Raw genomic sequence first — 12,128 nt, forward strand, 5'->3', positions numbered from 1 at the left:
GTCTCCAATTTCACTTACCTGCTCCAGGGCAGGTCAGCGTTCAGCATAACTTACGTTGCGATTTACTCCGATAAGAAGTGAATGAATTATGCTTGAGCAAGAAACCCCCAATTTAACAGAAAGTTAACACGATGGCGCAAATCCTGCTTCATAGAAGTACAGGACAGAGACCTTCTGCCAAATCTTTATCCTCTATACTTCTGAGAAATAACAACTAACCTGAGGTTCCCCGGGAACTTGAACTCGGATCACTGGATTCAAAGTCCAGAGTGCTGACCATTACACCATGGAACCAGGACGTAGAGCAACCAAATCATCCGCCACTCGTTCAGGATTGCTGCAGATACATTATAGAGCCAGGTATCAGCACACCGTGCTGCTGCATGTCCTCCTCCTCCCACTCACCCGCTGACCTACGCTCACTTTACACATTAACAATAGACACTAATCAAGTAATTAGCAGCCATTGCTGTGTCTTGTGTAGCTCACATGGCAAAGGGAAGCCATCTCCTCACTGGAGTAAGCATTTACTGTGTCTGCAGAAACTAAAGAAAGACTCAACAGAAACTGTCTGCCCCTGACCACCTACATGAGTTAAATCAAAAGTAAGCAGGAGACAAGTATACAGACCTAATGGAAATGAATACAAGCACTAGGGGACCAGGAGACCCGTCTGTAAAACTCCCGAAGTTCGCAGACGACACAACGGTCATCGGCCTCATCAGGGACGGTGATGAGTCTGCGTCCAGACGGGAGGTGGAACAGCTGGCCTCTGGTGTAGTCAGAACCACCTGGAGCTTCAGACAAGCTCAAAACTGTAGAATGACAGTGGACTTCAGGAGGAGCCCCCCAACACTGCCCCCCCTCAGCATACTCAACAGCACAATGTGTCTGCTGTGGAGACCTTCAGATTTCTGGGATCCACAATCTCCCACGACCTAAAGTGGGCCTCCAACATCGACAACATCACCAAAAAGGCCCAGCAGAGGATGTACTTCCTGCGCCAGCTCAGGAAGTTCAACCTGCCTCAGGAGCTGTTGATCCAGTTCTACACTGCTATCATCCAGTCTGTTCTCCGCGCATGCATCGCTGTCTGGTTTGGATCGGCCACCAAACAGGATAGGAACAGACTACAGAGGACAGTCAGGTCTGCAGAAAAAATCATTGGTGCCAGCCTGCCCTCCAACCAGGACTTGTACATCTCCAGAGTCAGGAAAAGGGCAGGAAACATCACTGCAGACCCATCACACCCTGGACTCCACCAGTTCCAACTCTTCCCCTCATGTAGGCGCTACAAAGCACTGAAGGCCAAAACTACCAGTCACCAGAACAGCTTCTTTCCTCTGGCCATCACTCTGATGAACACTTAATCCGTCATACAGTGTCAGGAACAATCCGTCTGCAATAATCTGGTACCTTTATATTCTAATCTATATATATATATACATATTCCATCTACCTCATGTATATAAAGTATCCTGTGACAATCTTTCCCATATTTTATTCAAAGGCATCTCTGCATCATCGAACTATTTCTCCATTTTCATTGTCATTGTTGTTGCAGGTTTTATGTTCATATATACAAACTTTTTGCATATATATTTATATTCATACTTGTACACATACTAGTTGAATGTTTGCTTAACCTTGTTCTGCTTTATTTGTCCTTGTTTTTGTTTGTTTTATTTGTCTATGTCTGTATGGGTAGAGCAACAGAAAAACTGGAGTCAAATTGCTTGTATGTATACGCATACAAGGCCAATAAAGCTGATTCTGAGGCCAAATCTGGATGTCAAATCATTAAGTCCTGATATCAAACACAAGACCACGCTCTTGTATAAAGAGAGTAAAACACTTGACCACATTGGTGTTTTATGACCGCGATGTAGTGGTTCCATGGTACCAATGGTCAGCACTCTGGACTCTGAATCCAGCGATCGAGTTCAAATCTCGGTGGGACCTGATTTTTTGAGGAGACCAACAGTTGTCCAGTCCATCAGCGCACTTGATGACTCTGTTCAGGAAAGAGCGTGACATATTACCAGTGATAGATGACCTTTGATTGACTTCAGTAATGTGTCTTGTGTTGTGATTAGGAAATGGCCAGGCCTTTAAGATACAACAAGCAATAACAAGTCTTTGGGCCAACTGTTTTCATAAGTTAGGCCTACAGGAATTGAAATGATAGAAATATGTTAGCATACTACAAAATAACTTAAACTTAAATATAGCTTTACCAACTGATCCATGAAAGAAGCTGAAAGTTAGAACATCTTATTCATTTCCTGAATAGAGATTTTGATAATTATCATTATATTTGTAACCATCAGAGGTAGACTTAACTTCCGGCTATATACTACTGTAGATGTCTGTATGATGTGAAACTGCATTTTAAAAGAAAAATGTGTTTTGTAGTGGTGTAAGGCAAAGAAGTACTGCATTACCCCGCATTGTCTTCGAGAAGGTGTAATAGCAATGTCTTTGATTAGCGGAGCTCACTGTTATAATAAATCGGGAAAAGAAAGTCCAAAGTGGGTGAAAATAAGTCGCCGGAAAGGATCATTCGCAATGCACCTTCACCCCTCTCTCATGATGTAGATAAGCTGATGTCATTTATCTTTTAATCTCCTGATGTCCAGGATCACTTCTCCTGTTTTGCTCGGGTTATGAGGTTGTTGTTGCAGCTCCAGCTCTCCAGGTTTTTCGACATTTCCCTGAAGGCTGACTCATTGTTTTCGGAGATCCTGCCCATTACGTTGGCTCTGCCCAAATTAAAAGCACACTGTCAGAAGTGGGATTCGAACCCACGCCTCCAGAGGAGACTGCGACCTGAACGCAGCGCCTTAGACCGCTCGGCCATCCTGACTGTATTACAGCAGGAAAAGGCTATCATATTTTTTCAGAGGTTTAACCAGGTTTTGAAGCGTGGTATGTTCACTTACTGTGGCCTGAACACTTGGAAGAATTACTGAAGGCTTCAAGATGCACTGAACTCTGCATAATCTCCTGACATTCTCCGGAGGGGCTGTATGTGAGAACACACATGCCAACTCAGAGGCTCTGGACTTTCTCCTGAGTTTCTCCTGCCAGCCCCCCCGAGTAAAAACTCCAGAATATGTCCGAATGAGCCCATGTGAGAAAACAGTAGGGGATTAACTGGAAGATAAGCCGCAAGTGAGTTGTTGTGTTTATAATGTTTCTAACACATGACAGACGCAAAAAAGAAAACAAATATCTCAAGGATTAAAGAGGTGCCATTCGCGTAGACGACACAGACGAAGATCTCAACAAAAATCGAGAGCTTTTGGTGACGCTGGTGTTGATGTGCTGTAAGCATAGACAAGTGATAGCCACAGCGACCTTTATACGTTACATTATCCCTCACCTTAATGCTACAGAGATTTCTGTGTTGTTGTGAACACAACTGACCACCTGGGGCCTATACTACAAAGCGAGTTCAACAAACCCAGGATATCTTTCCGAGATCCAGCTGAACTTAACCTAACAACAGGATCCTTTTTTTTTTTTTGCTCCATAGGATCCTCTAAGAACTGTGATGTCATGTTTCAAAGGAATTGATTGGTCAGTGGGAGGTGCCTTCATACTGGTTGATGTTTCGTCTCCAATTTAACCTGCTCCAGGGCAGGTCAGCCGTTCAGCATAACTTACCGTTGCGATTTACTCCGATAAGAAGTGAATGAATTATGTAGGAGCAGAAACCCCCAATTTAACAGAAAGTTAACACGATGAGCGCAAATCCTGCTTCATAGTACAGGACAGAGACCTTCTGCCAAATCTTTATCCTCTATACTTCCTGAGAAATATTAACTAACCTGAGGTTCCACCGAGACTTGAACTCGGATCACTGGATTCAAAGTCCAGAGTGCTGACCATTACCATGGAACCAGGGCTGATGAAACAGCAAATCATCACACTTCACTCGTTCCTGCAAGGATTGCTGCAGATACACATTATAGGCCAGGTATCCTTTTACCGTGCTGCTGCATGTCCTCCCCTCCCTCACTCACCCGCTGACCTGCGCTCACTTTACATTAACAATAGACACTAATCAAGTAATTAGCAGCCATTGCTGTGTCTTGTGTAGCTCATGGCAAAGCCATCTCCTCCTGGAGTAAGCACATTTACTGTGTCTGCAGAAACTAAAGAAAGACTCAACAGAAACTGTCTGCCCCTGACCACCTACATGAGTTAAATCAAAAGTAAGCAGGAGACAAGTATACAGACCTAATGGAAATGAATACAAGCACTAGGGGACCAGGAGACCCGTCTGTAAAACTCCCGAAGTTCGCAGACGACACAACGGTCATCGGCCTCATCAGGGACGGTGATGAGTCTGCGTCCAGACGGGAGGTGGAACAGCTGGCCCTCTGGTGTAGTCAGAACCACCTGGAGCTGAACAAGCTCAAAACTGTGGAGATGACAGTGGACTTCAGGAGGAGCCCCCCAACACTGCCCCCCCTCAGCATACTCAACGGCACAGTAGCCAAGCTGCTTGGAGACCTTCAATTTCTGGGATCACAATCTCCCGACCTAAAGTGGGCCTCAGCATCGACAACATCACCAAAAAGGCCCAGCAGAGGATGTACTTCCTGCGCCAGCTCAGGAAGTTCAACCTGCCTCAGGAGCTGTTGATCCAGTTCTACACTGCTATCATCCAGTCTGTTCTCCGCGCATGCATCGCTGTCTGGTTTGGATCGGCCACCAAACAGGATAGGAACAGACTACAGAGGACAGTCAGGTCTGCAGAAAAAATCATTGGTGCCAGCCTGCCCTCCAACCAGGACTTGTACATCTCCAGAGTCAGGAAAAGGGCAGGAAACATCACTGCAGACCCATCACACCCTGGACTCCACCAGTTCCAACTCTTCCCCTCATGTAGGCGCTACAAAGCACTGAAGGCCAAAACTACCAGTCACCAGAACAGCTTCTTTCCTCTGGCCATCACTCTGATGAACACTTAATCCGTCATACAGTGTCAGGAACAATCCGTCTGCAATAATCTGGTACCTTTATATTCTAATCTATATATATATACATATTCCATCTACCTCATGTATATAAAGTATCCTGTGACAATCTTTCCCATATTTATTCGAGCATCTCTGCATCATCGAACTATTTCTCCATTTCATTGTCATTGTTGTTGGGTTTTATGTTCATATATACAAACTTTTGCATATATATTTATATTCATACTTGTACATACTAGTTGAATGTTTGCTTAACCTTGTTCTGCTTTGTTGTCCTTGTTTTTTGTTTGTTTATTTGTCTATGTCTGTACGTTGAGAGCAACAGAAAAACCGGAGTCAAATTGCTTGTATGTGTACGCATACAAGGCCAACAAAAGCTGATTCTGACCAAATCTGGATGTCAAATCATTAAGTCTGATATCAAACACAGAACCCGCTCTTGTATAAAGGAAGTAAAACACCCGACCACATTGGTGTTTATGACCGTAATAATTCCATGGTGTAATGGTCAGCACTCTGGACTCTGAATCCAGCGATCCGAGGTTCAAATCTGGGGTGGGACCTGATTTTGAGGAGACCAGCAGTTGTCCAGTCCATCAGCACTTGATAAACTCTGTTCAGGAAAGACGTGACATATTACCCATTGATAGATGACCTTTGGTCAACTTCCAATGTGTGGCTTGTGTTGTGATTGAAATGGCCAGGCCTTTGAATGCAACAAACAACAACAAGTCTTTGGGCCAACTGTTTTCATAAGTTGGGCTTCTACAGAATTGAAATGATAGAAATATGTTAGCATACTACAAAATAACTTAAACTTAAATAGCTTTACCAGCTGATCCATGAAAGAAGCTGAAAGTTAGAACATCTTATTCATTTCCTGAATAGAGATTTTGATAATTATCCATTATATTGTAACCATCAGAGGTAGACTTAACACAAGCTATATACTACTGTAGATGTCTGTATGATGTGAAACTGCATTTTAAGAAAAATGTGTTTTATTAGTGGTGTAAAGGCAAAGTACTGCATTACCCCGCAATCTTCAGGTGTAATAGCAATGATATTGGTAATGTCTTTGATTGGCGGAGCTCACTGTTATAATAAATCAGGAGGAAAAGAAAGTCCAAAGTGGGTGAAAATAAGTCATCGGAAAGGGATCATTCGCAATGCCTTCACCCTCTCTCCTTTGATGTAGATAAGCTGATGTCATTTATCTTTTAATCTCCTGATGTCCAGGATCACTTCTCCTGTTTTGCTCGGGTTATGAGGTTGTTGTTGCAGCTCCAGCTCTCCAGGTTTTTCGACATTTCCCTGAAGGCTGACTCATTGTTTTCGGAGATCCTGCCCATTACGTTGGCTCTGCCCAAATTAAAAGCACACTGTCAGAAGTGGGATTCGAACCCACGCCTCCAGAGGAGACTGGGAAGCCTGAACGCAGGCGCCTTGGGCAGCTCGGCCATCCTGACTGTATTTACAGCGGGAAGAGGCTATCATATTTTCAGAGGTTTAACCAGGTTTTTAGGCGTGGTATGTTCACTGCTGGCCTGAACACTTGGAAGAATTACTGAAGGCTTCAAGATGCACTGAACTCTGCATAATCTCCTGACATTCTCCGGAGGGGCTGTATGTGAGAACACACATGCCAACTCAGAGGCTCTGGACTTTCTCCTGAGTTTCTCCTGCCAGCCCCCCCGAGTAAAAACTCCAGAATATGTCCGAATGAGCCCATGTGAGAAAACAGTAGGGGATTAACTGGAAGATAAGCCGCAAGTGAGTTGTTGTGTTTATAATGTTTCTAACACATGACAGACGCAAAAAAGAAAACAAATATCTCAGGATTAAAAAGAGGTGCCATTCGCGTAGACGACACAGACGAAGATCTCAACAAAAATCGAGTTTTGGTGGCTGGTGTTGATGTACTGTAAGCATAGACAAGTAATGCGCCCTTTACAGCAGCCTTTATACGTTACATTATCCCTCACCTTAATGCTACAGAGATTTCTGTGTTATTTGTGAACACAACTGACCACCTGGGAGCCTATACTACCAAAGCAGGATTCAACAAACCCACAGGATATCTTTCAGGTCAGCTGGAGCAACTAACAACAGGATCCCTTTTTTTTTTTTTTTTTTGCTCATAGGATCCTCTAAGAACTGTGATGTCATGTTTCAAAGGAATTGATTGGTCAGTCAGGAGGTGCCTTCCTTACTGGTTGATGTTTCGTCTCCAATTTAACACTGCTCAGGGCAAGGTCAGCCCGTTCAGCATAACTTACCGTTGCGATTTACTCCGATAAGAAGTGAATGAATTATGTAGGAGCAGAAACCCCCAATTTAACAGAAAGTTAACACGATGAGCGCAAATCCTGCTTCATAGTACAGGACAGAGACCTTCTGCCAAATCTTTATCCTCTATACTTCCTGAGAAATATTAACTAACCTGAGGTTCCACCGAGACTTGAACTCGGATCACTGGATTCAAAGTCCAGAGTGCTGACCATTACACCATGGAACCAGGACGTGAAACCTTCGTCATCACCGCCACTCGTTCAAGTTGCTGCAGATACACATTATAGGCCAGGTATCCTTTTACCGTGCTGCATGGTCTCCCTCTCACTCTACCCAGCTGACCTGCACTCATACACATTAACAATAGACAGCACTAATCAAAAGTAAATTCGCTTAGCCATTGCTGTGTCTTGTGTAGCTCACATGGCAAAGAAGCCATCTCCTCACTGAGTAAGCATTTACTGTGTCTGCAGAAACTAAAGAAAGACTCAACAGAAACTGTCTGCTGCCCTGACCACCTACATGAGTTAAATCCAAAAGTAAGCAGGGAGACAAGTATACAGACCTAATGGAAATGAATACAAGCACTAGGGACCAGGGAGACCCGTCTATGTAAAACTCCAGTTAGCAGAGCGACACAACGGTCCATCGGCGTCATCAGGGGCCGGTGATGAGTCTGCGTCAGACGGGAGGTGGAACAGCTGGCCCTCTGGTGTAGTCAGAATACCTGGAGCTGAACAAGCTCAAAACTGTGGGAATGACAGTGGACTTTAGAGGAGGAGCCCCCAACACTGCCCCCTCACCATACTCAACAGCACAATGTGTGTCTGCTGGAGACCTTCAGATTTCTGGGATCCACACAATCTCCCACGACCTAAAGTGGGCCTCCAACATCGACAACATCACCAAAAAGGCCCAGCAGAGGATGTACTTCCTGCGCCAGCTCAGGAAGTTCAACCTGCCTCAGGAGCTGTTGATCCAGTTCTACACTGCTATCATCCAGTCTGTTCTCCGCGCATGCATCGCTGTCTGGTTTGGATCGGCCACCAAACAGGATAGGAACAGACTACAGAGGACAGTCAGGTCTGCAGAAAAAATCATTGGTGCCAGCCTGCCCTCCAACCAGGACTTGTACATCTCCAGAGTCAGGAAAAGGGCAGGAAACATCACTGCAGACCCATCACACCCTGGACTCCACCAGTTCCAACTCTTCCCCTCATGTAGGCGCTACAAAGCACTGAAGGCCAAAACTACCAGTCACCAGAACAGCTTCTTTCCTCTGGCCATCACTCTGATGAACACTTAATCCGTCATACAGTGTCAGGAACAATCCGTCTGCAATAATCTGGTACCTTTATATTCTAATCTATATATATATATACATATTCCATCTACCTCATGTATATAAAGTATCCTGTGACAATCTTTCCCATATTTATTCGAGCATCTCTGCATCATCGAACTATTTCTCCATTTCATTGTCATTGTTGTTGGGTTTTATGTTCATATATACAAACTTTTGCATATATATTTATATTCATACTTGTACATACTAGTTGAATGTTTGCTTAACCTTGTTCTGCTTTGTTGTCACTTGTTTTTGTTTGTTTATTTGTCTATGTCTATGCGTTGAGAGCAGCAGAAAAACCGGAGTCAAATTGGCAGCAATATTATTACGCATACAAGGCCAATAAAGCTGATTCTGACCAAATCTGGATGTCAAATCATTAAGTCCTGCTATCAAACACAAGACCACGCTCTTGTATAAAGAGAGTAAAACACCCGACCACATTGGTGTTTATGACACGTGTAGTGGTTCCATGGTGTAATGGTCAGCACTCTGGACTCTGAATCCAGCGATCCGATTTCAAATCTCGGTGGGACCTGATTTTGAGGAGACCAACAGTTGTCCAGTCCATCAGCACTTGATGACTCTGTTCAGGAAAGACGTGACATATTACCCATTGATAGATGACCTTTGATTGACTTCAGTAATGTGTCTTGTGTTGTGATTGAAATGGCCAGGCCTTTGAATGCAACAAACAACAACAAGTCTTTGGGCCAACTGTTTTCATAAGTTGGGCTTCTACAGAATTGAAATGATAGAAATATGTTAGCATACTACAAAATAACTTAAACTTAAATAGCTTTACCAGCTGATCCATGAAAGAAGCTGAAAGTTAGAACATCTTATTCATTTCCTGAATAGAGATTTTGATAATTATCAATATATTGTAACCATCAGAGGTAGACTTAACACAAGCTATACTACTGTAGATGTCTGTATGATGTGAAACTGCATTTTTAAGAAAATGTGTTTTATTAGTGGTCTGTAAAAGGCAAAAGTACTGCATTACCCGCAATCTTCAGGTGTAATAGCAATGTCTTTGATTGGCGGAGCTCACTGTTATAATAAATCAGGAGGAAAAGAAAGTCCAAAGTGGGTGAAAATAAGTCATCGGAAAGGGATCATTCGCAATGCCTTCACCCTCTCTCCTTTGATGTAGATAAGCTGATGTCATTTATCTTTTAATCTCCTGATGTCCAGGATCACTTCTCTGTTTATAAGGTTATGAGGTTGTTGTTGCAGCTCCAGCTCTCCAGGTTTTTCGACATTTCCCTGAGCTGACTCATTGTTTTTCGGAGATCCTGCACCCATTCGTTAGCTCTGCCCAAATTAAGCACACTGTCAGAAGTGGAAGTTCGAACCCACGCCTCCAGAGGAGACTTCTGCGACCTGAGCATGGCGCCTTAGACCGCTCGGCCATCCTGACTGTATTACAGCAGAGAAAAGGCTATCATATTTTTCAGAGGTTTAACCAGGTTTTGAAGCGTGGTATGTTCACTTACTGTGGCCTGAACACTTGGAAGAATTACTGAAGGCTTCAAGATGCTGAACTCTGCATAATCTCCTGACATTCTCCGGAGGCTGTATGTGAGAACACACATGTGCCAACTCAGAGACTCTGGACTTTCTCCTGAGTTTCTCCTGCCAGCCCCGAGTAAAAACTCCCAGAATATGTCCGGAATGAGCCCATGTGAGAAAACAGTAGAGGATTAACTGGAAGATAAGCCGCAAGTGAGTTGTTGTGTTTTATAATGTTTCTAACACATGACAGACGCAAAAAAAGAAAACAAATATCTCAAGTTAAAAGAGGTGCCATTAGCGTAGAGCGACACAGACGAAGATCTCAACAAAAATCGAGAGCTTTTGGTAGCCTTTGGTGTTGATGTGCTGTATAGACAAGTGATAGCCACAGCGGCCTTTATACGTTACATTATCCCTCACCTTAATGCTACAGAGATTTCTGTGTTATTTGTGAACACAACTGACCACCTGGGGCCTATGCTACAAAGCGAGTTCAGCAAACCCAGGATATCTTTCCGAGATCCAACTGAACTTAACTAACAACAGGATCCTTTTTTTTTTTGCTCCATAGGATCCTCTAAGAACTGTGATGTCATGTTTCAAAGGAATTGGTTGGTCAGTGGGAGAGTTGCTTTATACACAGATTTGATGTTTCGTCTCCAATTTAACCTGCTCCAGACCGGGTCAGCCGTTCAGCCACTTCTAATATGCCCAAACTGCCGTTCACTTTTGATTTACTCGATTACTAAGAAGTGAATGAATTATATGTAGGAGCAGAAACCCCCCCCAATTTAACAGAGTTAACCGCGATGAGCGCAAATCCTGCTTCATAGTAGGACAGAGACCTTCTGCAAATCCTTTATCCTCTACTTCCTGAGAAATATTAACTAACCTGAGGTTCCGGGAGCTTGAACTCGGATCACTGGATTCAAAGTCGAGAGTGCTGACCATTACACCACTTCTGGAACCAGGGACGTGAAACAGCCAAATCATCACCGCCACTCGTTCAAGTTGCTGCAGATACATTATAGGCCAGGTATCCTTTGCACCGTGCTGCTGCATCCTCCCCCTCCCCTCCACCTCACCCGCTGACTCTCGCTCACTTTACATTAACAATAGACACTAATCAGAAGTAATTAACAGCCATTTGTGTCTTCATGTGTAGCTCACATGGCAAAGCCATCCTCCTCACACTCTAGATAGCATTTACCTGTGTCTGCAGAAACTAAAGAAGACTCAGCAGAAACTGTCTGCCCACGATACCTACATAGGTTCCAAATCAAAAAGTAAGCAGAGAACCAGTGCTTCACAGACCTAATGGAAATGAGAATACAAGCACTAGGGGCCAGGAGACCCGTCTGTAAAACTCCCGAAGTTAGCAGGCGACTGGCGGTCATCGGCCTCATCCAGGGACGGTGATGAGTGCGTCAGGCGGGGAGGAGTGGAACAGCTGGCCACTCTCTGGTGTGGTCGAACCACCTGGGCTGGCAGACTTGAAAGCTCAAAACTGTAGAGATGACAGTGGACTTCCCAAGAGGGAGCCCCCAACACTGCCCCCTCAGCATACTCAACAGCACAATGTGTCTGCTGGCGAGACCTTAGATTTCTGGGATCCACAATCCTCCCGACCTAAGTGGGCCTCCAGCATCGACATCACAGGCGCCCAGCAGAGGATCGCACCCACTCGCCCAAGCAGCTCCAGGAGATTCAACCTGCCTCAGGAGCTACAGTGATCCAGTTCTACACTGCTATCATCCAGTCTGTTTTCCTCCGCGCATGCATCGCTGTCTGGTTTGGATCAGCCACCAAACAGGATAGGAACAGACTACAGAGGACAGTCAGGAGTCTGCAGAAAAATCATTGGCGCCAGCCTGCCCTCAACCAGGACTTGTACATCTCCAGGAGTCAGGAAAAGGGCAGAAACATCACTGCCCAGACCCATCACTGCACCCTGGACTCCACCAGTTCCAACTCTT

General features: G+C 44.4%; 3 non-coding genes across 3 annotated transcripts; 1 reads left to right on the forward strand and 2 right to left on the reverse strand.

Annotated features, from left to right (window-relative positions):
• Nucleotides 1–2,783: 2,783 nt before the first annotated feature.
• Nucleotides 2,784–2,866, reverse strand: trnal-cag. The gene has a single exon. It is a non-coding gene; the product is annotated as a tRNA-Leu (tRNA).
• A 4,571-nt stretch (nucleotides 2,867–7,437) lies between these two features.
• Nucleotides 7,438–7,509, reverse strand: trnaq-uug. The gene has a single exon. It is a non-coding gene; the product is annotated as a tRNA-Gln (tRNA).
• A 1,588-nt stretch (nucleotides 7,510–9,097) lies between these two features.
• On the forward strand, nucleotides 9,098–9,169 carry trnaq-cug. Its single transcript has one exon. It is a non-coding gene; the product is annotated as a tRNA-Gln (tRNA).
• Nucleotides 9,170–12,128: the final 2,959 nt, after the last annotated feature.

This window comes from Hippoglossus stenolepis, chromosome 6 (assembly GCF_022539355.2).
Source record: "Hippoglossus stenolepis isolate QCI-W04-F060 chromosome 6, HSTE1.2, whole genome shotgun sequence".
In the NCBI taxonomy this organism is placed as follows: Eukaryota; Metazoa; Chordata; class Actinopteri; order Pleuronectiformes; family Pleuronectidae; genus Hippoglossus; species Hippoglossus stenolepis.